The sequence below is a fragment of the Rattus norvegicus genome, chromosome 1, assembly GCF_036323735.1.
Source record: "Rattus norvegicus strain BN/NHsdMcwi chromosome 1, GRCr8, whole genome shotgun sequence".
Classification (NCBI taxonomy): domain Eukaryota; kingdom Metazoa; phylum Chordata; class Mammalia; order Rodentia; family Muridae; genus Rattus; species Rattus norvegicus.
The window spans coordinates 213910125-213934843 of NC_086019.1; the positions used below are offsets into that span (position 1 = coordinate 213910125).

General features: G+C 46.7%; 1 protein-coding gene across 12 annotated transcripts in view; it reads right to left on the reverse strand.

The window, feature by feature from the left end:
- Mark2 (microtubule affinity regulating kinase 2) overlaps nt 1-24719 on the reverse strand; it is a 65205-nt gene that overhangs the window by 19912 nt on the left and 20574 nt on the right. The window contains exon 1 of one of the 12 annotated variants that reach the window (XM_039088950.2): nt 1808-22976. The exons of the other annotated variants lie outside the window; for them this stretch is intronic. The gene's annotated coding sequence lies outside the window, so the exon portion shown is untranslated. Of the gene's footprint in view, nt 1-1807; nt 22977-24719 lie in introns of those variants that run through there. 12 annotated transcript variants of the gene reach the window in all.

A 24719-nucleotide genomic window follows, 5' to 3' on the forward strand; every position in this document is an offset into this window, starting at 1 on the left:
CCTAGGTAGGGGCAGATCAGCAAGGCCTCAACATGGCGCAGACCGGGTGACTCAGATGTGCTAACTCAGACTAGTGACCAGAAAACCTTGCCCAGTATCAAAGCAGATTGGGTGCAAACAGACAACCAGTAACCCCACAGTGGCAACTGGACCTCCTCCTTCCTCAGACTCAGCTCTCAACCTCAGCATGCTGTACTTAGCATGCTGTACAACCTTAGCATGCTGCACTAAGACACCAGACACCAAACTTCAGTGTAACTTCAGGAGGGCTGGGGGACATGTGCAATCCCTCGAGGATGGATAAGCTCGAAAAAGAGCCCTAGGTGTGACAGAGAATGAAAATCTTCTCCCTAACTTCTGCGCAAAGTCCCTCCTTTTTTCTAGTCCTGCTTCTGCAGATCTGTCCTTAGGTCCCCTACTCACCTTAAGCACCAAACAACAAAATCCCCATGATCTGCACGTGGGGGACTTTGGGGCAAATTTCTCCTCTTGCCACTGACAGTGTCACACTTGCAGCCTCTTTGCTGCTCTGCAGCACACCAGGCTAGGGTCTTTCTCGTTAGCAGATCTGTAAAGACCTCGTTGTGGTTATCCACTGGCCCTCTAGGTAAACACCCGAGGTTCCCTCTCTGTCCTCTTGGCACTAAGCACACATCTGAGAGACCATGCCACTCAGGAGAGCAGAAATGTCTACCAGACATGGAGCCTCTGTAGCCAGAGTTTGGCTGCTTTGTGGGTTCTTCTTTCTTCCACCCTTCTCCACGCTTTTTTTCCCCACTCTTTCAACCCTCTAACTTTAGACAGGAGAGAAAAAAGAACAGAGAGAAAGAAAAGAGATCTCTGACTATAATCAGGGGTCAGAAGGGGGACAATGTTACTGTTAGACAACTTCCTACTAGGGAAGTCTGAAGGACTTCTCCAGCAATCTGATTTCTTCTTGTTTCTTCTTTGCACCCGACTACTAAACAGACTGCAACCAAGAACAACCCACCCACCCTACCTACCACACCTACCTCTTGGGGTCCTAGCATTTATATCCCTCTAAAAAGTCCCCAGAATTCCAAACAGATGTAATTGAAAGAAACTATCTGCAGTTCGCAAACTCACACCCCTGCTAGATGGAGCACAAGGCAAATCATAGTCAGTTACTGTGGACATTCTGAAGCAGGCCCACATCCTACACCTGGGATTAAAAGGAAAATATATTCTTGTATTTCTGAGGTTTTTAAAAAGAAATCAAAATTCTAAAATTGCTTTTACAAGTCTCCTTTGCCTTTGAGAAACTGCTACAGGTTACAGGACATTCCCAGGGTTCCCCAACCTCTCAGTGGAGTTCAGGGACATTTGCCCCTCTTACCACAGCAGCACCCATAATTCAAGTCAGGCCCTTTTCCCAGTCTTGCTCCAACCTTTCTTGATGAAGATTTGGTCTCATCCCCCCACCCCACAAATGAAAACAACCCCCCTCTCCACGGGTAGTGGGGGGGGGCCGCTCAGGGACAGTGTAAGGACAACAAGAAGGAAGGGTGGACAGTCTCACTGACATCGGAGGTAAGGGCTGATGGAGGGGCTGTCATGGAGCACCCTTCTCCTCTCACCCCAGTAGGCCCTGGTCTCAGAAAGAGAGTAGGAACGGATCCTGGACTAAAGCTTGCCCTCGCCTAGGACCACCTGCCTTCCCATCCAATGGCAGACTCCTAAGTCAGGGCCATAGCAACAGTTTCATTCCCCAATCCCCAGACTTTGCAATGTGACAGAGTTGGTATGAGAAACTGGAGTTTTGTCAACTGAAGTACCAAGTACTGACCTTCTAAGAGAGAAGCTAGGAAGAAATGGGATAGGACTCAGATGAAGTAATGGGGCTAGACAAGTCCCCAGGCTTAACTGTCATTCTCAACTGCCAATAGTCCATATACCAGGAGCATTCTGGGTAGGAGAGAACATGAAAACTGTGCTCTGTACTTACTTGTCGGGAGCTCTTCCCTCAAACTCCTTGAGACATGTTAACTTGGAGAACACCTCCATTACCCTATCATTCTGTTGGAACAAGTCTTCAAAGGGTTGCTTGCTTTCTCTAGCCAGGGTAGATGTCTCCTGGACTATGAATACCAGCAGATCATGTAACCTAAGCTATCAATGTGGTTTACTAGTCAACAGTTTCTGTGCTACGACCCACATCCCACAGAAAGGAGAAAAGCGGGGCAGCCTAGCAGTGAGAGGTATCTGCAGGCCACAAAGCCTCACAAGCAGTCGTCAGAGCCTACTTGAGAAGAGCAGGCAGCATGAAGTGAGCTGAGAGCCTCTCACCCCTTTCATGTCTGGAAGCCATAATGACCAATAATTCTCAACCTCCAGTCTTCAGGGCCACTAGAAATAATGGACCCCTCTCAGAGCACTAAGGATTCTACTGTGCACCCAATGCTCACACAAGTTTCTAGTCCCACCTCATCCCTGAAATCTGTTCATTTGTTTCTTGGGCCACCGGTGCTCAGAAAGTCATTATAAAGTCAACCTGTGTAGATAGGGTCATTTGCAAAGTCCACTGAGCTTGAGCACCTGCCTTCCTGAATGAAAATGAGAAGGTGCCTGGACTCCGCCTACTACATAAGATGAGAAGGTGCCTGGACTCCGCCTACTATATAAGATGTGGCATGAGAGCAGGCGGGCTCGGGGGCGAACCGAATCTCTGCTACCTACACGGCTGACCATGCCAGAGCAGGGTTAGGGTGAGTCTTCTAAACTGGAGCCTAAGGAAGGATGCCCATTTCACAGGCTACGAGAATACCCATGCTTGCCCCAGCCCCTGGCTTTCAGTAATGCCTTGGTAATGTTTGTGGTTATCTCTTTTTATTTCTGTTTCTCACTCATAGGCCTTGAGGAGACCTTCAATCTCCAAGAACTTGACTGTAAAAACCAGTGTAGGTGAGCTGATTCTCAGTATTCTGGAATTCCTTCTAGGACAAGGAAAAGCCAAATCCCTGCTATAGCAACACTATTAGGCAGAAGACTTTTTCCTTATAAGAAGTCACTTTCCAAGAGGCATTTAAGAGAGAGGATGGCCATGCTGCTGCCCACTGTATAGTGCAAAGGAAAATGAAGGTGGTCCCGCCAGGGTACTTCCCTTCTTGTTAGTGCCTTAACTCCTTCCTTCCAGAAACAGCCAACATACCAGTACCACATGGTGCCGAGGGCTGGGGAAGGCTCACATTGCCAGCCTTGCACTTCATTTGGCTCCTCCTGTACCAGTGGGTTACTGTAACCATGGAGACCAGTGAGTTCCTCCATATCACAGGAGAGCCAGGCTGCCAGCAGCCTAAGCTTTGGAGGATGGGGGTGGGGTTGAAGCAGGAGGCAGCCAGCAACATAAAGGCTTGACTCACTTGACAGGGAGGTAATGGATATCACCGGTGCAGCTGAAGTGCGGGGCTCCCTCTTAGGCTCGTCCTCCTTTCTTTGAATCGGGATTTGTTTCTGATAAGTATCTAGATTCTGGGCTTGCACGGCCACTTCTGTGCGGTGGGAAACTGCCACTGAAGTTAGACTTGCTGTACTTTGGCCGTTTCATAGGACACAGATGTACACATATTACAGGGAGGGGAGGGCTCCATCTAGTATACAGTACTCTCCTTTGAGCAATCCAAGAAGGGAGTTCTGCTCCCCTGTTAATCTCAAAGTTGGACACCTTGATAGCTAGGAGCCATTCCCTTCTCTGGGCTTTAGAGCACACAACTTGTATAGTTTCTTTTTCTGTCCCCAACAGCTTAGCTCCCTTCAAGCTCTGCAAACTCAGATAGTGTCTTGTCTTCATGTGAGCAATAAATAGTGCCCACACCTAACGAGTCCATGTCAAAGTACTTGTAGAATACAGTACGCAATTTCTAGATCTTTACAAGTTGCCTTCCCCTGACAAGAGAAGAGGAAGGAAGGTCAAAACTTCTTACCAGAAAAGCCATTTCCTCCCTTTCAAAACATTTGGCTTATTTAGTGTCTGTCCATAGGAGGGATTTTGGTTTGTCTTATTCATAGCCCAGAATGCCTAGTACAGTGTTCAATAAAATACTAAATAACTGTACAGGGTGAAGAAGAAAATGTGTTGGGGCTGGAAAAATGGTCTGGCAGTTAGGAGTACTAGCCAGGTGGTGACGGCATATACCTTTAATCACTCAGGAAGCAGACAGGAAGATCTCTGATTTTTAGACCACTCTGGTCTGAATTTCAAGGCGGCCAGAACTACATGGAGAAACCTTGTCTCAGTGGCTGGTGGGGGGGAAAAAGGCTTGCTGCTCTTGCAAAGGACACAGGCTTGGTTCTTAGCACACACATCAGGTTGTCCACAACTGCCTGCCACTACCGTTTGGGGGAATCTCATGCCCTTTTCTGACCTTCTTGGGCAACTGCACATATATGGTGTACATACAGATACGCAGAGACACACAGCTATAGCTAAATAATATAGAAATCTTTTCTAAAAAGGCAGACAGGTGTGGTGGCATATGTCTTTAATTAATCTTAGCACTAGGGCAACTCAAAACAGATCTCTGTGATTTCAAGGCCACCCTAAGCTACACTTGGCATTCATGTCCACCAACCAGGGCTACATAAGACCCTGTCTCAAAAAGGAGGAGGAAGAGAGGAACGTGGGGGTGCACGCAAAGAGAGGAGACATGTTGGGAGGGGACGGGGATGTAACTCTTGTTAGAAAGCTTGCTCAGAATATGTGAAGCCCTGGATTCCACTCAAAGCACAGTATAAAACTGGACACAGTGCCATATTCCTTAGCACTAGGGAGGCATAGGTGGAAGCAACAGAAGTTCAAGGTTTTCCTCCACTACATACAAAGTTCAAGACCAGCTTGGACCGGATAAGACCTTGTCTCAAAGGAAGAAAAGATATTGAGGAGTTGAGTGTAGTAATACACACTTGTAATGACATCATTCAGAGGCAGGGGGACTGCAGTGAGTTCCAGGCTACCTTGGGTTACTGTGAGCTCTAGGCTAACCTAGTTTACCCAGCAATAGCTTGTCCTAGGATAACAAAACAGCAACAACACAGTGAGGTGGTGCAGCGGCTCAGGGGTCTGTGTGAGGTGATGCAGAGGCCTGGAGGTCAGAGTGAGGTGGTGCAGAGGCTCGGGGGTCAGAGTGCTTGCCATCCATGCCTGGACTGTCAAAACACCATCCTCCAGAACCCACGTGGGAGCCAGGCACATCTATATTCCCAACATCCCTATAGAAAGATGTGAGGCAGAGACAGGAAAACTGCCAGGAAAGCGTATGAGCTAGCTAGCCTGGTGTCTGCCACAGAAGAAACATACACAAAGCCCATGGGTTCAATATCAGCACTGTAAAAACTGGATTATAGACAACTACAATCATCAGAAAGTGGAAGCAGGAGTCTGAGTTCAAGAGAATTTCCTGTCTAGAGAGCAAGTTCAAGGTCAACCTACAATACTTGACTCAAAAAAGAGGAAGAGTTAGTCTTCAGATCATGTTCCCAGCTTACGACAACCAAGTAGGCTCTTGCCCACCAATGGATGGAAGGGAGTAGTCAGTCACTAATAGAAACTGGAGATCACAACAGCTATGGGATCAGCAAGGCGGCATATCCCATCTGCTCCTTGGCTCCCTGTTTCTTCAAAGGGGAATCCTTGCCTCTCAAGGCAATCAGGCCTCCCACTTTAGATGGCTCTTCTTTCTGCCTTTCTACATTCAATCCCTCCTGGTTTGCTAGGAAAACAGCATGTGTTGCAGAGAGAAGAACTATTTCAAAAAAGCTACTGATTAGGGAAGTGACAACTACTTGTATAAAGGCTGCAGGAGATATTAGTATTTGCTACATGGAGAGTGCTGCTGTAGTATTTCCTGCTTAAACTGGTGATCTGGTTGGTTACAGGCCTGTCAACCCTAGGATGCTCCCAAAATGCTCTGTCCCACTACACAGAGCTGCATTCCCATCCTGTCCCTCCCCAGAATGCCTCCTGCTACAGTGAGGCACGCAGGAACTAAACACAGCAGCAGCAGTGGGGAGCTCAGTGACTCACCCAGCACACCACCTCCTCCTCCCAGAATCTCCCGACTTCTCTTGGGGCTTTGCCAAAGCAAAGCAACAAAGAAGCATGAGATTTAAAAAAAAAAAAAAAAAAAATTAAAAAAACAAAAGACTACCTCAGCATTTATGCAACAGTCTTTCTACCTGGTACAGACTTAACCTTTTGCTCTTGCCTTGTCTAATGTGGAATCCTTATGCAGGTTTCATGCCTAGGAATACAGCCAGCCCCAGGCTAGGAAGCAGGCTTCCAGGTCTTACCCAATTCCAGCAGCTGCTGGAAAGTGCTGAACAAAAACCATGTCTCTTTCCCACTTCACCTTTTCCTACAAGAATAAAAACTACTACCTTCTACCCCTGCAAGTTCACAGAGGAAAATCACCAGGGCTGTTCATTGTCCCAGAAGTCACTGTGGCCAGAGGTCAGCCTGAGAAGGAGAAAGGTTTCAGAAACCACCCAAGGCTGTCACTAATCCCAGCCTCACAGCTGCCTCCATTAGACCAGACTTTGCACAGTGTGGCTACTCCCTGGAAGTGACTGTTAAAACATCCAAGCAGTTGCACTTTCCATTAGCCAGGCTCTCTCGCCCTGACAGGCAGAGAGGTAAACAGCCAACCAGAATGGAGAACCCGAGCTGTGGAAGGGGTCTGTCAGACAGAGTAACCCTCACTGGATGGACATCCTGGGCACACCTGTGCCTCACAGCAGTGCAGTGAGGCTTCCAGCAAGCACCCTGAGGAAGACCAGGGACTTTTCATCTTTGTTGTTTGGCACCTGGGACCTGCGGTGTATGCTAGCTGTGGATGACTAAGGTTTGAGAACGCTCAGACAAGCACAATTGGCCATAGTATGTTCCTCCAGAAATTCCCTACTTCTTCTAAGTTCCCTTCTAGGAGCTGGGGTGGGGTTTGGGGGGCGGCACGGGGGAGTTCAGTGGTGTGCTGGCTCTGCCATGAGCCTGATGATGGGCCCCTGTCCAGCAGTGCAAAGGTCCCTCTGATTGGTCTGGCTGCTCTCTGGGTACCATAGACACAGTCCCCAAATCTTCCAAATCTTGGTGACAGTGTGACACAGAGGGCTTAAACAAGGATCCTTCAAAAACTCTTGGTGTGGCTGGAGCTTGCAGTGGAATAGGAGAGACTGACTGAGGAGACATAAACCCAGACGGAAACCAGCATTTTGAGTATCTGCTGCCTTACAGAAGACAAGAGCTATTGCAAAAGGAACAGGGAAGAAAATGTCCAACTAGAGGGAGGGAAGTGAGCCTCTGACAGTGTCTTGATACGCCTGGGGCCAATATTCTTCGGAGCTGGCTTTCTTATAGCATAACCAAAGCAAGGGGGCTGTTTCTATCTGCCATCCTGGGCTGAAGGCAGACATTGCCGTATCTTGTTAATAAGCAGCCAAGGTTGAAACAGGTATCTTGGACAAACTGGTTGTGGAAAGTTAGGTGAAGAATGGAAAGCTGAAGCCTCCCTGTAAGACCCAGTCCCTCAGCTTCCCATTCTCAGCCTAGAGTCAGAGGGGTGGGCAAATGTTAATTACTGACAGTAATGGCCATTTTGCTTCTGGAGAGGCCCTAGCCACAAGTACTTTTAGCCAGGGACTACAGTGTACAATGTAGACCAGAGTCATCTTTTACTACATGTGCCTTTTCAGAATCCCAGGAAGACAGCATGACTATCCCGGCTTCCAAGAGAAGTGAACAATGCAGGAAGAGCCAGTTGAGCTAGGTAACAGCTCTGGGCTTCCTGGCCTCTGACAGGAACCTGTAGGACCATTGGTGTGAATTAGTATGTGTGCTGGGGGAGAAATGGGTCACTTTGGGGTCGTGTTAGATGGATTGTTGCACAGACTGAGAGGATGTTGGTTTATTCTGAAGGAGGCAGGCAGTCAAGTCTGTAGCTACCCACTTCTGAATTTGCTGAGGGCAAGGAAGAAAAGAACCCCAAGAAAGGAATGTGAATGCCATATCTAAAAGGAAGTTCTAGTTGGCATTGAGCATAGAAAATCTACCTGGAATTACAATCAAGCTGGGCATAAAATACCACTGTACCCATCCCATTCCTCTACCCAGTTCATGCTACCCATCAAAGACAAAGAGTCTAGCAGGAATAAAGAAGCTTCAACATAGAAGTCTTAAAAACAGTAAAGTCAGAAATGATCCAAAATCCAACTCCATCTCAAGCTCTCTGAATAATCCTGGCCTGTGCTAAATGCTTAAGATCCAGCCGTCACTACTGTAATTCCATGCTTTCTACCTTAGCTTCTGTGTTGCCTGAAGTCACAGCCTGACCGTCTTTACCCAGTAACCACCACAGACGCAGTGCACCTCCAAGAAGACATGGCTCTTCTCAAATAGGCCCAGAAACGTTCTGTAGCCAGAGGCCAAGTTCTGGTTATCTCATATAACTCAGATAGGGACTTGGGTTTCTTACAGAGCCGGAGACAGCTCCGAGCAGCGCAACTGTTTTATTCTTTCCATAAAAGGCCATGCCATGCTCCCCTGACAAAAAGCACTTTAAATAAAAAATCCCACCCTACAAAAACCCAGAGCACACCACAGTTCCTCAGGCACAGTGTTGCCAGTCAGCCAGGACTTTCTAGATATATGGGTCTGGAAACTGCAGATGAATAGTCACAGCAGGAACTATGACTAGTGTTTCAGACACATGTGCACTTGTGTACACACACACACACACACACACACACACACACACACACACACACACACAGCATGGGTACACTCCAATACCTTACTAAAAGCTCAGGCTTGTATGTGTCTGTCATGTGTGATGGTGAGTGTTCAGCTCACTCACACCTGACTGTCCCTGCCTTCCAAGAGGCATTCTGTGGCAGCCAGGCCATCACCACATGCCCACCACTCACAGATAACTGTTTAGGAAGATATGATTCGAAGGTATTAATGCTGTTCTCCTATGAACTAGCTGGCAACTGTCTCAGACAGTTTCCTAAAACAGCTGAATGTCGTGTCGTGGACCCCTATAGACAAGATCTGAGAACAGGAGAAATAAAAGAAATGCTAAAAGTCAGAAGGCTGAGATAAGAAAACAGAGAGGAAGGAAATACTTCCCAGTCAGAGCCCTGCTCTGTGGACTCTGACACTTCCCACCTGACCTCACTGAGGAATCCCACAGACATTCCTTGGCAGACCTGTGCTTCCTCCTGGAATCTCCCGTTTTACCTGGTCAGCTCCACCAGTTCAAATGACTGTGGATCTAATGCTGATGCTGGTTTACCCACAAGAGATAGCCAAGGTCGTGTGCACTTGTTTATAAGCAAAAGGATTAAAACGACCTGTGGGGAGAGGAGGGGAGGGGAGCAGAGGGGCAAACCTTCGACATGAGCAAGCACTGAGAACACAGTATAGAGGCCTCCTGCCAAGAAATCGTTTGCTTAAATACAAGAAACAAAACAAAACAAAACAAACAAACAAACAAAAAAACAAAAAAAAAAAAAAAACTAACAAAATGCCAAAGCAGCTACCTACAGCAAACACTACTCACCCTGCCCCCGCTCTATACGTGAAGTTAGTTTGGCTTATGGGGAGAGACGGAAGGCTAAGGAGATGAGTGACATGAAGCTTCTAAAAGCCCCAGGTTGTTCAGCTGTGCTAGTGCACACCGGTAATCTTAAATCTTAGAACTTAGGAAGCAAAGGCACGTGGATCCCTGAGTTCAAGGCCACCCTGGTCTAGTTCTAGGTCAGCCAAGGTTACATAGTGAGACCCTCTCTCAGGGGAAAAAAAAGTCCCAATTTGAATAACTACCCAGAGGCAAAGCATGTGTGCATCTGGTGGAGGGAGGGTTTCTATTACTTTACTTTTACTCAGGTGCTGGAGCTCAAACTCAGCCAAGGCCTCTATCACTGGGCGGCACATGCAGCCCAAAGATGACATATAATAGCAGGTATATACTTAAAGGGAGTTCCATTTTCAGAGAAGCAAACTCTCAGCTAAAAGCAAAACCAAAACAGACCTTCTAGTGATCACACCTTGCCCTAACCAAAGTCAGGACTGCTAAGCCAAAGAAAATTGCCTTGAAGTCAAGCTCCAGGATACACTGCTGTGACAGCAGTCAGGGTCATCTACTGTGCCTGGAGGTCAACCTGAGAATGACGGCCACCAGTCAGACACAGGCAGGGAAGGCTCTGGGCATTTGGCCTTTGTTCCAGGCAATCAAGCTGCAGAAGCTGGCTTCTGGCTCTGCCGCCACACCACTCCTCCCCAGCTCCAGTTTCCATTGACCCCGAGTAGCCAAGCCTCCTACTCAGCAAGCTGGGGCTCTGCTTTAAGTACTCACAACTGCCAGCAGGAAGTCATTGCCAGTGGGGCTTCCTGGCTGACCACAGAGGTCAGCAAAAGACTAAGGTGGCGGGCGCTGCCTCTAGCCAGCCAAAGGGAGAAGAGATGAAGCCACTGGCAGTCTGTGCTATGCACCCTACCACATCCCCTTTACAGCACAGGGACAGCACTTCCCAACCTCCCCACAGTCCTGTGAGACAGGGAAGGCACCTCCTCTACCAGCTGCTACTAAAGAAACAATGTAGTGTTGGCAAGATGGCTGAGAGGATAAAGGCACTTGCTGACTGGCCTGACCATCTAAGTTTGGTCCCTGAGACCTACACTGTGGATAGAAGGAGAGAACCTACTCCAGTCACTGTCCTCTGACTTTCATGAACACCTCATGGTGCACCCACACACCCTATTGCGAATACCAAATACATACAATTTAATAATAAATTTTATGAAGTTACTTTTTAAAACAATGAAAACTTGAATATAACATCCAGTTACATTCAGTGAGCTGGGCATAACATCCAGTTTAGCTGGGTGTGGTGGTGCACACCTATAATCTTACCACCTGTGAGGCAGAAGCAAGCAGATCTTTGTGGGTTCAAAGCCAACCTGTCTCAAAAAACAAACAAACAAACAAACAAACAAACCACCCAGCTTAGAGATTTATAAGCCTGATTAAGGGGTATTGTCCTGCAAGGACAGACAGCAGGAGTGTGTGGCAGTATTCTTTATTTCCCAGGATGTTAAAGAACACAGTAGCCTCGGGCACACCAGCCTGATGCCTGGGTGAGGTCACCACTGCCTCTAAGGAGCCCTAGGTCTCCACTGACAAGAGAATCAGTCTGCTAGTCAAGAAAGTGCAAAGCTCATACACTCACTGCCCATTAATCTCTTCCACATCACTGCTGTTGTGCAGAGCAGTGAAGCAGGCAAGCTGAGGCCCGCTCAGAGCTGCTCACTCCAGTTTGCCTGGCAGCATGGGAGTGGGGAGGAGGAGGAGGAGGAGGAGGGGGAGGAGGAGGAGAAGGAGCAAGAAAAGGAGGAGGAGAGATTATGATTCTCTATTTTCAAGCCCCACCCCAGAGGCCAGGAAAGGAAGCAACTGTGTTCCCACTGCAAGATCTCCAATCTCTAGCCACTACAAAGCCAACTGGCTGCCTAAGAACTCTGGACAAGCAGCACATCAAACAAGGTGGAAAAGGGAGGGGAACCAACCTGAGTAGAAGTGGGCTGGGCTCCTGCCAAGAACTTTGAATGGATAGGAGATCCAAACTAGAACATTGCAGGTGTATGCTCTCTGGGAAAAGGCAGACTTACATGATATGCAGCATATCAGTGGAGGGAGACAGGGAAGCAGTGAAAGCTGCCTCATGAAGCCTCCAAGGCAAACACAAGCTGCCTTCTAGCCTGAGGTCAGTCTCTCATGCTTTGCCCTGTAGTATATAGCATGGTCATCTTGGTTATCTCAAGTAAGATCTGAGCACTGTGACACTGACTGAAGGATAAGAGGGAAGAGAGAATCGTGTTATCTGTGCTGTGGAATCCTGTCTGCAGTCAAGTGTGGAGTAGAAGCTATGAGGCTTCTGCAGAGAAAGGAGGGTGCTTCCCCACCCTAGAACAGAACCCAAGACTACCACAGAGAGGTGCTGTTTGGTGACAAATAGGAATGTCTGGGGTGGTGCTGGGGGCAAGGCAGTCACTAGATTCCTCTTTTTCACCAACTACTACATCACATTGATCCCCTAGAACCTTTAGTGGCAGCCAAGACCCATGAGTCATTCCCTTTGGAAAAGGGAAAGCAACCCTGATCTCTGGCGTCTCCAGCTAACCCTGCTGCAAAGCAGTCTCCCACAGGGACACAAACCTCAGACAGCCCACTGTCCATATATACTAACCTCTCCTCCCTCCGTACAATATGGCTTGGGATGGGGGAGGAAGCACCAAGAGAGCATTCAGTCAACAAGGTCCTCATACTAGGGATAAAAGTCAGCCTCAAACATGCTCTTCACACAATTCTGTCTCAAGCTGGTAGGATGGTTCAGCACACAAAGGTACAATACCAAGACTGATGACCTGGGATGGATCCCTAGAAACTCAATGGTGGAAGGAGAACCAATTCCTCCAAGTTCTCCTCTAACCTACACTGCATTCACATACACAAAACAAAAAGGTAAATGTATAAAAATAAAATTCTCTCTTACCCCTTCCTGCACACAATCAACGTATACACCCAACACATCTATGTGGGTGGGTATACTCTACCTGTATGTTTTTGTTTATATACATATACATGTAAAGTTGATTTCCAAGTGGACTCAGGCTTCCCAACCACTTCTACTGCTGTATGATGGGCTGGCTTTCTTCCTTTCCCGGACAGCAGCCAGGCCCTAGACACCTATCTTGCAGATCTGCAGTGTTTGTGGGCCTCCAGGTTTTGCTGCAGCTTTCCTCCTTCCTCAGGTTACTTTCCCTCTGGAGAGCTTGCACCCTCCCTTCTGGTGAGCTAAGGTCAGACTCTCCCATCAGGAAGTTTCCCAGGCTTCCACTTAGCTTCCTTAGCTGAGTATCAACTGTACCCGCCATCCCCCAACCCCAGGCATTCTCAGCTTAGCTGTAGGGACTGCACTGCTCACAGGTTGGACTCCTTTGTAACTCTGAGTGGTTATCTTGTTCAGCAGGCCCAGGGAAGTTTTCCAGGACCCAGTTACTTCTGTGTTCTTGGTGCGCTGGCACAGCAGCAGCAGTCACTAGCAGGGACTCCAGAAATGCTTTCCTAAGTCAAACTGGAATATTACGGGGTCATATCTCCCTGACCTCCTCCTTACCTAACAGCCCTTAACCCAGCTCTGATCCATATGACCCTTTTGACCTGAGCCAAGGCTGGAATGCTGCTGCCTACTGTTAAATCCATCCCCTCGGGCCTTCTGGCACCTAAATGGATACAATCCCTGGCAAGAACCCAGTGTCTTTGGTGTGTAGAGCTGGGCCCTGCTGCCCTTCCACCTGTCCTTTCCCAGATCACTTCCTGACACGGAAGTCTACTGGCCTTCTAAGGAGAGCTTCCATTAAAGTAAGGGATATGGAGACAAGTATCAAGGGCCCCAAGGGAGATCTATTCAAGACCTAGATCTGCCAACAAGTTACATAACTTTGAACAAATCATTCTCCCTCCTAGGACCTGTCTCCATACTTGTAAAGGCTCTGAGGATCTGTCCAGAGTGAACAGAGTTCTTCGTTTGTGCTCAAGCTTCCTAGGCCTCTCCCTCAGATGGAGGCAGGAAGTGAGAAGGGGCTGCCTGTCATGAAGCCCACTTCCTGATTTTGATTAATATCAAGTGAGCCTGCCAAGAAGCCTGTCTTTCTAAGGAACCTTGTCCAGCATGCTATGGACACTAAATCCACACGCTGAGAAATTTTAGGCTAGGATTGAAAAAAATAAAACATTTATTTCTAAACTCAAGGTGTTAGAAGGATTCGCCTCTTTCCAAAGACTTCATCTGCCCCATATGTAAACTCCCCACTCCTCCCAGTTAGGAATGTGGCCACAAGGCCCAGGGCAAGGCACTATGACACAGTCTATTTCCCTCAGGCCTCCAGGCCATTCAGCCTTAGGTGAGCAGGAAGCCTTCGTGCATGCTCAGGGCCTGGCAGGCAAGCAGCACACCCAGCAAGCTGAGCAGAGCCTGCCCCCACCCGCATGATTCCCACAGTGGCTGGCTCCTGGGTGGGGAGCTGCCTACCTGCAGGGAGCAGGTAATCCTTGAGGAGAAACTGATTTGGCAAAGCCCAGCAAGCAGCAGTTTCAGTCTCCCTGCCCAGAGTGGGGGAGGGAAGCCAGGCCCAAGCAGACCTGTCTAACAGGTCCTTAGTTTTACCACCCAGTCAGAGCTTTCCTCCTGGGTTCAAACAAGGAGAAGCGAAAGTCAGTCTTACGAGGAAGGATCATGTTTTAAATCCTGTCTATCCATGATAGTCCTGTACAACCCTGACCTCCTCACAACTTTTGGTCCATTTAGAAAAGCAACTCAGGGCTATCAAGATAGCTCAGCATCTAAGAGCACTTGCAGTTGTTCTAGAGGACCCAGGTTCAATTCCCGGCACCTACAACTATCTAAAACTCCAGTCCCAGGGGATTCAATGCCCTCTTCTAGCCTCTATTACACAGGCAAAAACCAATTAACACAAAACAAAATAATTAAAAAAAAATATTAGAAAAGGAACTACCCACAGTCTGAAGGTCCCCATTTCCTCAGATCTCTGAACTAAGCAAACAGAGGCCTGGTTAATACTCAAATGAAAGAAAAGCAACTGATAAGTTCAAAGAAAAATCTGGGTCCTCAACATCAGCGGTGCCGGGTTGGTGTGAAATCAGGGCTTCCCATGCCACACTCCTGAGCCCTTCTGCCCTATAAATATCTGCAGCTTCAGCGCATGAGGTCTGCTCTGGACAGGTCTCCCAGTACTTCTTGGGCCTGTCTCCGAGCACAGGGGAAGGGTGAAGCCAGTTAACCAGCTGTTCAAGCATCCGCAGGGAATGATCCTAATGCCAAGAACAGAGGGCTTGGCTTTCTGGCTCTTGTCCCTACTTCAGGAAGCCAGACAGGGATTCCTTAGCAGAGCACTCTCTCCTGTGGTTTTCCCAGTCCTTAACCAGCAACAGTGTAAATCGTCCCCCTCACCCTTCCTTTCATTTTCAAAAAGCAGTTCTTTTTCGGCCAGTGAGGCTGCCAAACCCTACAACTTGAATTCAATCCCTAGAACTCACACCATAAAAGAACCAGCTGACTTCTGAAAGCTGTCTTTCGACCGTCATACTCCCCATCTAATATAAACGTTCCCTCTGCCACACACACACACACACACACACACACACACACACACACACACACACATGTGCGTAAAATATCATTATATTGCAAAATCATTTGCAATAATTATTATATTTAACATACTGATTAAAACGTTTGACAATAGCCAAAGAACTCAAGAGAAACGAGTGTCTGATTCGTAAGGCGAGATGGGGACATTTCCCTGAGGTATACTATAATGAAGAATACCCATGTTGCAATTTTTATTCTTGCAGTGATGGGACTAAAATGCAGAACATCTCCACCAAGGCACACCCTCAGACTATTTCTTATTTTTCATTTCACAGATAATTCATTAAGAGCTGACTGTATGAAAAGCACCCTATAGACTTTGGAGAAAGGGTTTTACAGACAGGTTAGCAGGCAGGCACAGATACACAGAGAGACACACACAAAAACACACATACACACACAGTATATGCTAGCCTTCAAAAGAGTTAGCAGTATACAGATTACAAGCCAAATCCAGAAACTGAAGTTATAGTCAGCCCCTTCACCTAATTTATTAGTGGTCTGTGACCTTTAGTTATTATTCAGAGGAACAGTCAAAGACAACCTTAGACCTCACTTTGAGTGAGAACCATCAGTGCTGCCAAGATCTGCTTAAACCTGAGGCTTGATGAATTCGGACACATAGGGATTGAGCCGGCTCTGTAAGGGTCAATATATACTGACAATACAGTGTCAGTATTTATGGACCTTCCTTGTCTTTTATCACTATTTGAACTTCAAAGCCAAGCCCAATAATAAGGTTATAAAAAAAAAACTTTTTAAAAAGCCAAAAACTTTGCTCTAGGACTGGCAACAAGGCTCAGTGGGTAAAGGTGTTGGCACTAAGCCTGAGGACTTGAGTTCAATTCTTGGAACCCACAGTGGAGAACTGACTCCTATGGGCTGCCCTCTGACCTCTACATGGACATTGCAGCACAAAGGCCGCCATACCCACAGGCATGTGTGCACCCCTGACACATAATAAAAATTTAATAAATAGATGTAAGCAAAAAGTTGTTCAGGATTCAGTCATGGAAATAAAGACAAAACAGGAGCTGAATGAGTTGTCTTTGTAAGGACTGGGAACTCAAGTTCTGTACCAGAATGCCCATCTCAGCCTACATGGCTGTGACTAGCATGTTTATAGATTTTCATTGTCTCCCAATGGACAATTATCAAGTCTGGTTTCCTTCCGTAATTCCTGTTCAACTGGCAAGAGCCCATCACACTGTCACCACTGCACGGGTTCCCCTCTGTTGCAGAGCTCCTCAGTAAGGAAGCAGGGAGAAATGAACAGAAAGAAATAAATTCCTGAGATACATATATGATTCTATGTCATTTAAGGAAAGAAAGGTGGCACACAAATCGTTAACTGCTGTACTCAGGAGTCAAAAGCAGGCTGAACCTTATGTTTGAGACTAGCCAGGTCTACATAGAGTTCCAGGACAGCCGGGTGTATATACAGTAAGACCCTGTTTAAAAGAACCCCCTAGCCCAACTCCAACCCGAAGCTGCAAAGGAGCATGCCCTTCATCTCTGCTCCTAGGAGGTTGTCTTAAGGTTACCATTGTTGTGCTATGGCCAAAGACACTTGTGGAGGAAAGGGTTTACTTCATCTTATACTTCCAGGCCACATTCCCTCACTGAGGAAAGTCAGGGCGAGAACCTGGACACAGGGGTGCAGCTTACTGGCTTGTTCCCCAGGGCTTTCTCATAAATCCCAGGACCACCCTGACTGGGGCTGGCACCAGCATCCTGGTCCTGCCCGAATCAATCACCGATTAAGAATGCGCTCCACGGCTTACCTACATGTCAGTCTTAGGGAGCCATTTTCTCAGGCATGCCCACCGCTTTTCAGAGAACACTAGCTGGCATCAAGTTGAAACAACTAGGACATCAAATAGAAGCAGTGAACACCAGGAGTTCAAAGTCAGTCTCACTTACACAGCAAGTTCGAGGTTAGCCTGGGCCATAAAAGGCTCTATCACAAAATAAAATAAAATGATATTTTAAAACAAGTCAGAGCTAGGGGCTATCGCTCACTAAGGAATACCAAGGTATGTACTTGGGCTCTGCATTTGATCCCAGGTCCAATAAAGAAGGGGAGGGAGAAAGGGATGGAAGGGATGGGAGGGGAACAAAGGGAAGGAGAGAGGCAGGAAAAGTAAAATACATTGGGAAATGCTTGTGACTTCAGCATTCAGAAGGCCAAGGGAGGAGTGTCATAGGCATGGAAGTCAGAGGTCAACCCTAGGTGTAAATCTCAGGCATACCATCAACCTTGTCACTGTTTACTGAAAACAGTCTCTCACAGCTCTTGGGCTCACATATTATGCTGGGTTGGCTGGTCAGCAATACCCAGAATCCTTCTGCCTCTGTCTTCCCAGTACCGAGATTACACCCACACTACACCTCACCTAGTGGTTTTTGTGGCTTCAGGGGCTCAAATTCAGCCCACTGACAAAGCCAACTTTCCCTGTCCCTTTTCTCTGATCCTAAAACCAAGACAGGACATGCCAAAGGCAATGGCAACACCTATAGTGGAGACTACATTGGAAGCAAGGGCCACGTGATCCCAGCCTAGGCAAAACCAAAACAACTGGAAAAGCTGCAAAGAGGACTGATGTAAATCACATCAAAAGAAGACCCCTTCCTGGATTAAGCAGGAATGGGTGGGAGTAGATGAGGGAGGGTGGGTGGGTGGGAATGACTTGTCTAAAAAGCCTGTCCTTCATCGACCAGCTGCTTCTCTGAAATGGCTCACGGGGAAAGTGTGATGAGGGAAGAAGAGTCCAAATGCAGAGGAGGAAGTCAACAGTTAAGTGCTACTGTGAGACCCTTATACCATGATCCCATGAAGGGCCAATTCATCAGTGTATGACACTCTGTCACTAAGGGATTGGCTTCAACTGCCTAGATTTGGCAGCCTGCCCTGTCGGCTGCTGCACTAGCAGTGTCTGTGGTTTCAGAAGGCAGTGTTTGCTTCTGAAACATTGTCTTAAAAATATATTTCAGAAAAAAAATATATTTCAGAATAAGCATCATCCATTCCAAGACAGAAGGAGGGAATGAAAACCAAACCAAATAAAGGAACCTGGTGCTGCCAAACACAAAGGGCACACTGGAGGGAGATCATGGTATGAAGACACACTACTCACCACAAGCACCAAAATGGACGCCAAAAGCGACTCAGGATTGCTTACTACCAAGCTAGAAAGCAATGTGGCTGGGCATGAAGTTATGTATTTGCTATGTACAGAGCTCTCAGTCTGAGGCACAACATTAAAGAAAAGAATAACTTTTAATCTCAGCACTCAGGACCAGAGGCAGGCAGATCTCTGTAAATTCAAGGCCACGCTCATCTACATAGCAAGCTCCAGACCAACCAAAACCAAACCAAACCAAACCAAACCAGACCAGACCAGACCAAACCAAACCCAACCCAACCCACACAAAAAGGAACAAGAAACTTGAGGGCACAGAAGTGCTAATGTGAGATTAGTGGAACCCCACACATCGCCATCTCACCATCTCAAGATCAATTCGCATTGCCCAAATACATTTATTTATGGGGGGGGAAGAAAGACAAGCCATGGATGGCTCCACATCCGCACAAAGGACTGTCGCCTAATCAATTAGCAGCCATACCTCTCTGCCAGCATGCCATCAGTAATTAAAGCTCTGTGCTTATTTTCTCTGGGAATACAAGTACAGAAGGGCAGAGCCCCTATGGACCTAACCCATTATGACAGTCTTTTCATTAGCAAGGAAAACACTGCCATGTGCTCTCCAAGGAAGAGTGGCTGCATCATTGAGGAGTACCTGAAGATACCTGAAGACACAGCAGAGAACACTGAAACAGAAAAGTCTGTGGGAGATGGGTATAGAGAGGGGACATTACTCAGGACAAAGTCAGCTGGAACAGAAAGTCAGTGAACCTCAAAACATCGTGTGCAAATTTGGGCTTTTCTATTTTAACAAACACAGGTGGGCTCTAAAGACTTTGGGGGTGCAGAGGGAGTTCATCAACTTCTGACACCAATGATCATACCTATCTCAGCCAAAGGGACGCACTGGATGATTACACTAAGTAGTTTGCCTCTTTACCCCATGCTAGCATCTTCAAAGACAAAGTTAGACCCACAACTAGATAAACCACATACACTCACAGTCAATCTGTAGCAGCACACACAGCAAGTACTTTCAATCACAATTACCGTTGTCTAGAAGGGCCACGTACACTGTGGCAGAGACCAGCTTCCGGAGACAAACATGAACCAGAGACCAAGCAAATACACACAGGAAAAGCTGGCATATTATACAAGGCAACAAGCTAGAGAAGGTCTAGCAGGATGCCCAGAGTTCAACTCCCAGGACTGAACTAAGAAGTTCCCAAATGCATGGTGGCCTGGCACTACCAACTGTGGTGCCCAGAGCTGTAAAGAGAGGAGCTGAGTTTGCAGCCAATGGACAGAATTACACACAGTTAAGCTGTATACACAAAAGCCTCTTTTTCTTTTTTAGGGCAGGGAAGACTGCTTTAAAAGAAGGTGGGGGGGGGGGGCTGGAGAGATAGCTCAGCAGTTAAGAGCACTGACTGCTCTTCCAGAGGTCCTGAGTTCAAATCCCAGCAACCACATGGTGGCTCACAACCATCTGTAGTGGGATCCGATGCCCTCTTCTGGTGTGTCTGAAGACAGCTACAGTGTACTCACATACATAAAATAAATCTTTAAAAACAAAACAAAACACTGTCCTTGCTGTAGGGTCCATGAGATAGGGAGAGAGACAGTAGCAAAGGGAAAGCCAGGACGAATGAGGACTATGACACACACGCCCACTGTCCTCAACTGAGCCAAGAGCTGCCCATGCTGTGTTGTGTTGATTTACTCCTGCCTTATTTGTGACAGGTCAAAGACAGAAAGAAACAGCTGGGAGTCTGCAACACACAGCTGCACCACGAAACAGTGCTGATCCTAAGAGAAGGGCAGGTGGAATAGCTCTGGTCTGAAACAATTGAGGACATATTGCTTGGGACATTTGCACATGTAAGAGATAGCTTGGGGATAAGACTAAAGTCTAAACATGACACTTCATGTGTCTTTAAAACAAAACAAAACAAAACAAAACAAAAACAAAAACACAAAAAAACATTTAGCCAGGTGTCATGCAGGCCAGGTTGACTTTGACCTGTGAGCTTTCTGAGTGCTGGAATTATATATCAACTACCATGACATTGGTTTATGCTTAGTTCAAATTGTACTTGGAATTGAACCCAGGGATTTGTGTATGCTAAGCCAACACTCTGCACCGGCATCCCCATTTTAATTTTCTTTCTTTGAGACAGATTCTTGCTCTGCTCTCTAATTCAGTGCTTCAGTCTCAACCAGAGTTGGGACATAGCAAGTACCACCTCACTTAAGTCACACACTTATCTTTCCATAAAGCCCAAGGTAAATTTTATTTTGTTACTTTGTTTTGTTTTTTTTTTTGTCTTTGGGAGGAGGTCCCCCACCCCCACCCCCACCCCCCTAAGGGCTGAGGACCGAACCCAGGGCCTCAAGCGCTCTACCACTGAGCTAAATCCCCAACCCCGGGAGGAGGTTTTGGAAATGAGGTTTTGCTATGGCTGCCCTAGAGCTCACTATGTAGACCAGGTGTCCTCAGATTCTTAAAGACCCGCCTGCCTCCAGTTCCTAGTACTGGGAGTAAAGGGTTGCAACCTCACAGCCACACGTGTTTTATTCTTGAGAAAGGGTTTTTCTTTTCTTTTTTTTTCTTTCCTTTTTTTCCCCCTTGAGTCAGGGTTCTCTGTGTAGCCCTGGCTGTCCTCGAACTCGGAGAACCCATCCCCTCTGCTGAGACAGGGCTTCAGCAATTGGCCCTGAGTCACAAAGCAGTTCAAGAGGACCCTGAACTTCTGACCCTCCTGTCTCTAACTTTACTGAGGTAAGGGGTGCCTCGTTTAAATACCATCTTATACAAGTCTTTTGGAGTGCCTGAGTTTGAACTAAAACTTTTGTATGAGCTCAGGTTCCCATGTGGAGTTTATCTTTGTGCTTAAAGAGTCAAGAGCCGGGCTGGAGAGATGGCTCAGTGGTTAAGAGCACCGACTGCTCTTCCTGAGGTCCTGAGTTCAAATCCCAGCAACCACATGGTGGCTCACAACCATCTGTAATGAGATCTGATGCCCTCTTCTGCTGTGTCTGAAGGCAGCTACAGTGTACTCATACAATAAAATAAAATCTTAAAAAATAAATTTAAAAAAAAAAAAAAAAGTCAAGAGCCTGGGGTTGGGGATTTAGCTCAGTGGTAAAGCGCTTGCCTAGCAAGTGCAAGGCCCTGGGTTCCGTCCCCAGCTCCGAAAAAAAGAAAAGAAGGGGGAAAAAAAAAGTCAAGAGCCTTCCCCTGGTGTCTTGTAAAGGACCTAAGTCCAGATCCACACCAGGCAGTTCACAGCTCCCTCCAACTCAAGCTCTGGGTGGTCTGTTGCCTTCCCCTGGTCTCCAAAGACATCAGCACATACACGGCACGTGCAGACAGACACACGCTGCACATAAATAAGAAGTAAATCTTTTAAAAAAGAATTGTATCTTTCCTTTTCCAGTTCTTGAGGCATGGTTTCTCTGTCTAGTCAAGGCTGGTTCTGAAATCTATCTATCTCTCTCTCTCTCTCTCTCTCTCTCTCTCTCACACACACACACACACACACACACACACACACACACACACACACAGCGCCTCTGCCTCCCAGGGACTTCAGATGCACTGTGCTTCTCACTTTCTTTTCTTTGGACAAAACTGAGGTCACACCCTATAATGGCTAGTTCAGAAAATGACAGCCATTCTGGACCACCTCGTTTATGGCATCAGACCAGTGATCTAACATCTCTTGGCCTATGTCCTTCATCTGAGGAGTGGAGAAAATAACAAGACCTACTACCTCACAGAATAAGTGGGTTAATGGATGTAAAACAGCTAAATAAGGACAAAGTCGGTTCTCAGAAAGTGGAGGTTATTATAGGTGTAGATAAAGACATTTAACCTCAGAGGCAAACAAACGAGTGGGAACGGGTGGGGGGCTGTCTGTTCTTCAAGTACTCGTCCATTGCTTTCAAACCGAGTTTCCCAACAATCTGGAACAGAGTTCTGCACTTGGAGGGCCGCCCAGGAGATACCATTATTGAGTCACTGCGGTCTTTGCTAGTAAACAAACCTTAGAAAGTGAAAAGTCTCTAACATCTATATAGACCAATGGTCAAAGAAAAAATAAGCTCACGTCTAGAACTGATATAAAAGCCATGGACTAGGAATACAGCCCAACAGTAGAGCACTTGGAATGTGCAAAGCCCTAGTACAATTCACAGCACACACAGAACAAACCATATGTAATTCTGAGTTTGGGGGGGTGGGGAAACTACTTTGTAGAAAGCTGAGGCCTATGGGACTTGCTGAATGCAACGACCGTCCTGCCACTCTGTTTATAGATGAAAATCAATACTAAGCTCTTGATTAAAATTTTGTTTTGCAAAATGATTGCAGAGCTGGTGAAGTAGTTCCGCAGTTAAGGGTGGCTGAGGTCAAGCCTGTAGCTCTACTTCCATCCCAGGTTCCATATGGTAGGAGGAGGTAACTGCCTCCTGCAAGCTGTCCTCTGATTTCTACATTACACACCATACATAAATATAATTTAAAGTTTTCCAACAAGATATGCTTCAAAGCAAAAAATATTAGTTTAAAATTTTTTGCTTGTCTAGATGCGGCCGTGATGCATACCTTTAATCTCATCCCTTGGAAAGCAGAGTCTGGTAGATCTCTACAAACTCTTGGCCAACCTGGTTTACATATAGAGTGAGTTCCAGGATAGCAAGGGCTGTGGATAGAGACCCTGTCTCAAAAAACAAGCAACAAACAAAAAACCCAAACAAACAAACCAAAAAGAAACAGAGAGAGTGCGTTAGTCAAGCTTAAGTTAATCTGAGCACTTGGGAGCCTGGTACGAAGTGAGTTTCAGGCTAGCTAGAGCTACACTGGAAGAAAGGGGCCTTTCTGTCTCAGAAAGAAGACAACAAACAGGTTAGCTGGGGGTGCAGCTAAGCATGGGGGGTTTAATTCCCAGCACTTCAAGAAAAGAAGGGAAGAAATGAGAGAGGCTGAGAAAGTAAAGGAAGGAGAAGACACAAAGTATGCAGGCTCTTCAGCCCCAAAGAAACAGACAACTTGGTATGGGGCCTAAAGATACTGCCAGACTCCAAATATCTGAGGCAACAAAGCTCTTCAAGGATGAAAGGGTGCAATGCAAGCTTTGCAGTTTTCAGACTGGGAATTGACCAATAGCCAACATATAAGCCTTAAAAAAACATGTTATAATGAAATTCAGGTAAGCCAAATGATCTTTTTTAATGGAGTTTTTAAAAGGCCAAAGCTATGCACTCAGAGCAGGAAATAAGCCAACTTTGATCAAAGTTCCCTAGGTCACTGAGAACTGACTTCCTCAGCTAGAATGACTGCAAACTAAGGCGGCAAGTGCCTTCCTGAGGGCAGGTCAGGACTCTGGAAATCACAAAACAAAGGCTTACAAATGAGGCCATAGCAAATCGAGGACCAATCAAGGGCAGGGCTGATGAAGCTGGTTTGGGTCATGTTCTCACACTTGTTACAAGGGTTTTTTTTTTTTTTTTTTTCTTTTCTTTTTTTCCCAGGGCTGGGGATTGAACCCAGGACCTTGCGCTTCCTAGGTAAGCACTCTACCACTGAGCCAAATCCCCAACCCATGTTCTCACACTTGTGTCTGGAACACTCTCCACCCCAAACTCTTGCCTTCACACTGCAAAACGCACAGCATCGAATAGCTTTTGTTCATTTGGCTTACATCTTTCCCTAGTGGTAGCATTAAATTAAAATAGGCCTTGGACACAGCTCACTGATAGAACACTATTTGCCTACCATGTATAAGGCACTGGGTTCTATTACCAACACAGGAAAATTAAAAGAGAAAACACTGAACGATGGATTCCTTTAAAGTAAGCTCACTGACCTGAGTACAACAACAGAGGGCACTTCTTATGAAAAGTAATTTTGGGGCTGGAGAGATGGCTCAGTGGTTAAGAGCACTGACTGCTCTTCCAGAGGTCCTGAGTTCAAATCCCAGCAACCACATGGTGACTCTCAACCATCTGTAATGAGATCTGATGCCCTCTTCTGGTGTGTCTGAAGACAGCTACAGTGTACTCATACACAAAATAAATAAATCTTTAAAAAAAAAAAGAAAAAGAAAGGAAAAGTAACTTTATTTCCCTTTTGTGTAATTTTTTTTTTTGTTTTTTTGTTTTTTTTTTTGTTCTTTTTTTCGGAGCTGGGGACTGAACCCAGGGCCTTGCGCTTCCTAGGCCAGCGCTCTAACCACTGAGCTAAATCCCCAACCCCCCCCCCCTTTTGTGTATTTTAATAGGGGAGGGGTTGTTTGGTTTGAGACAGGGTCTCTCTATACAGTCCTG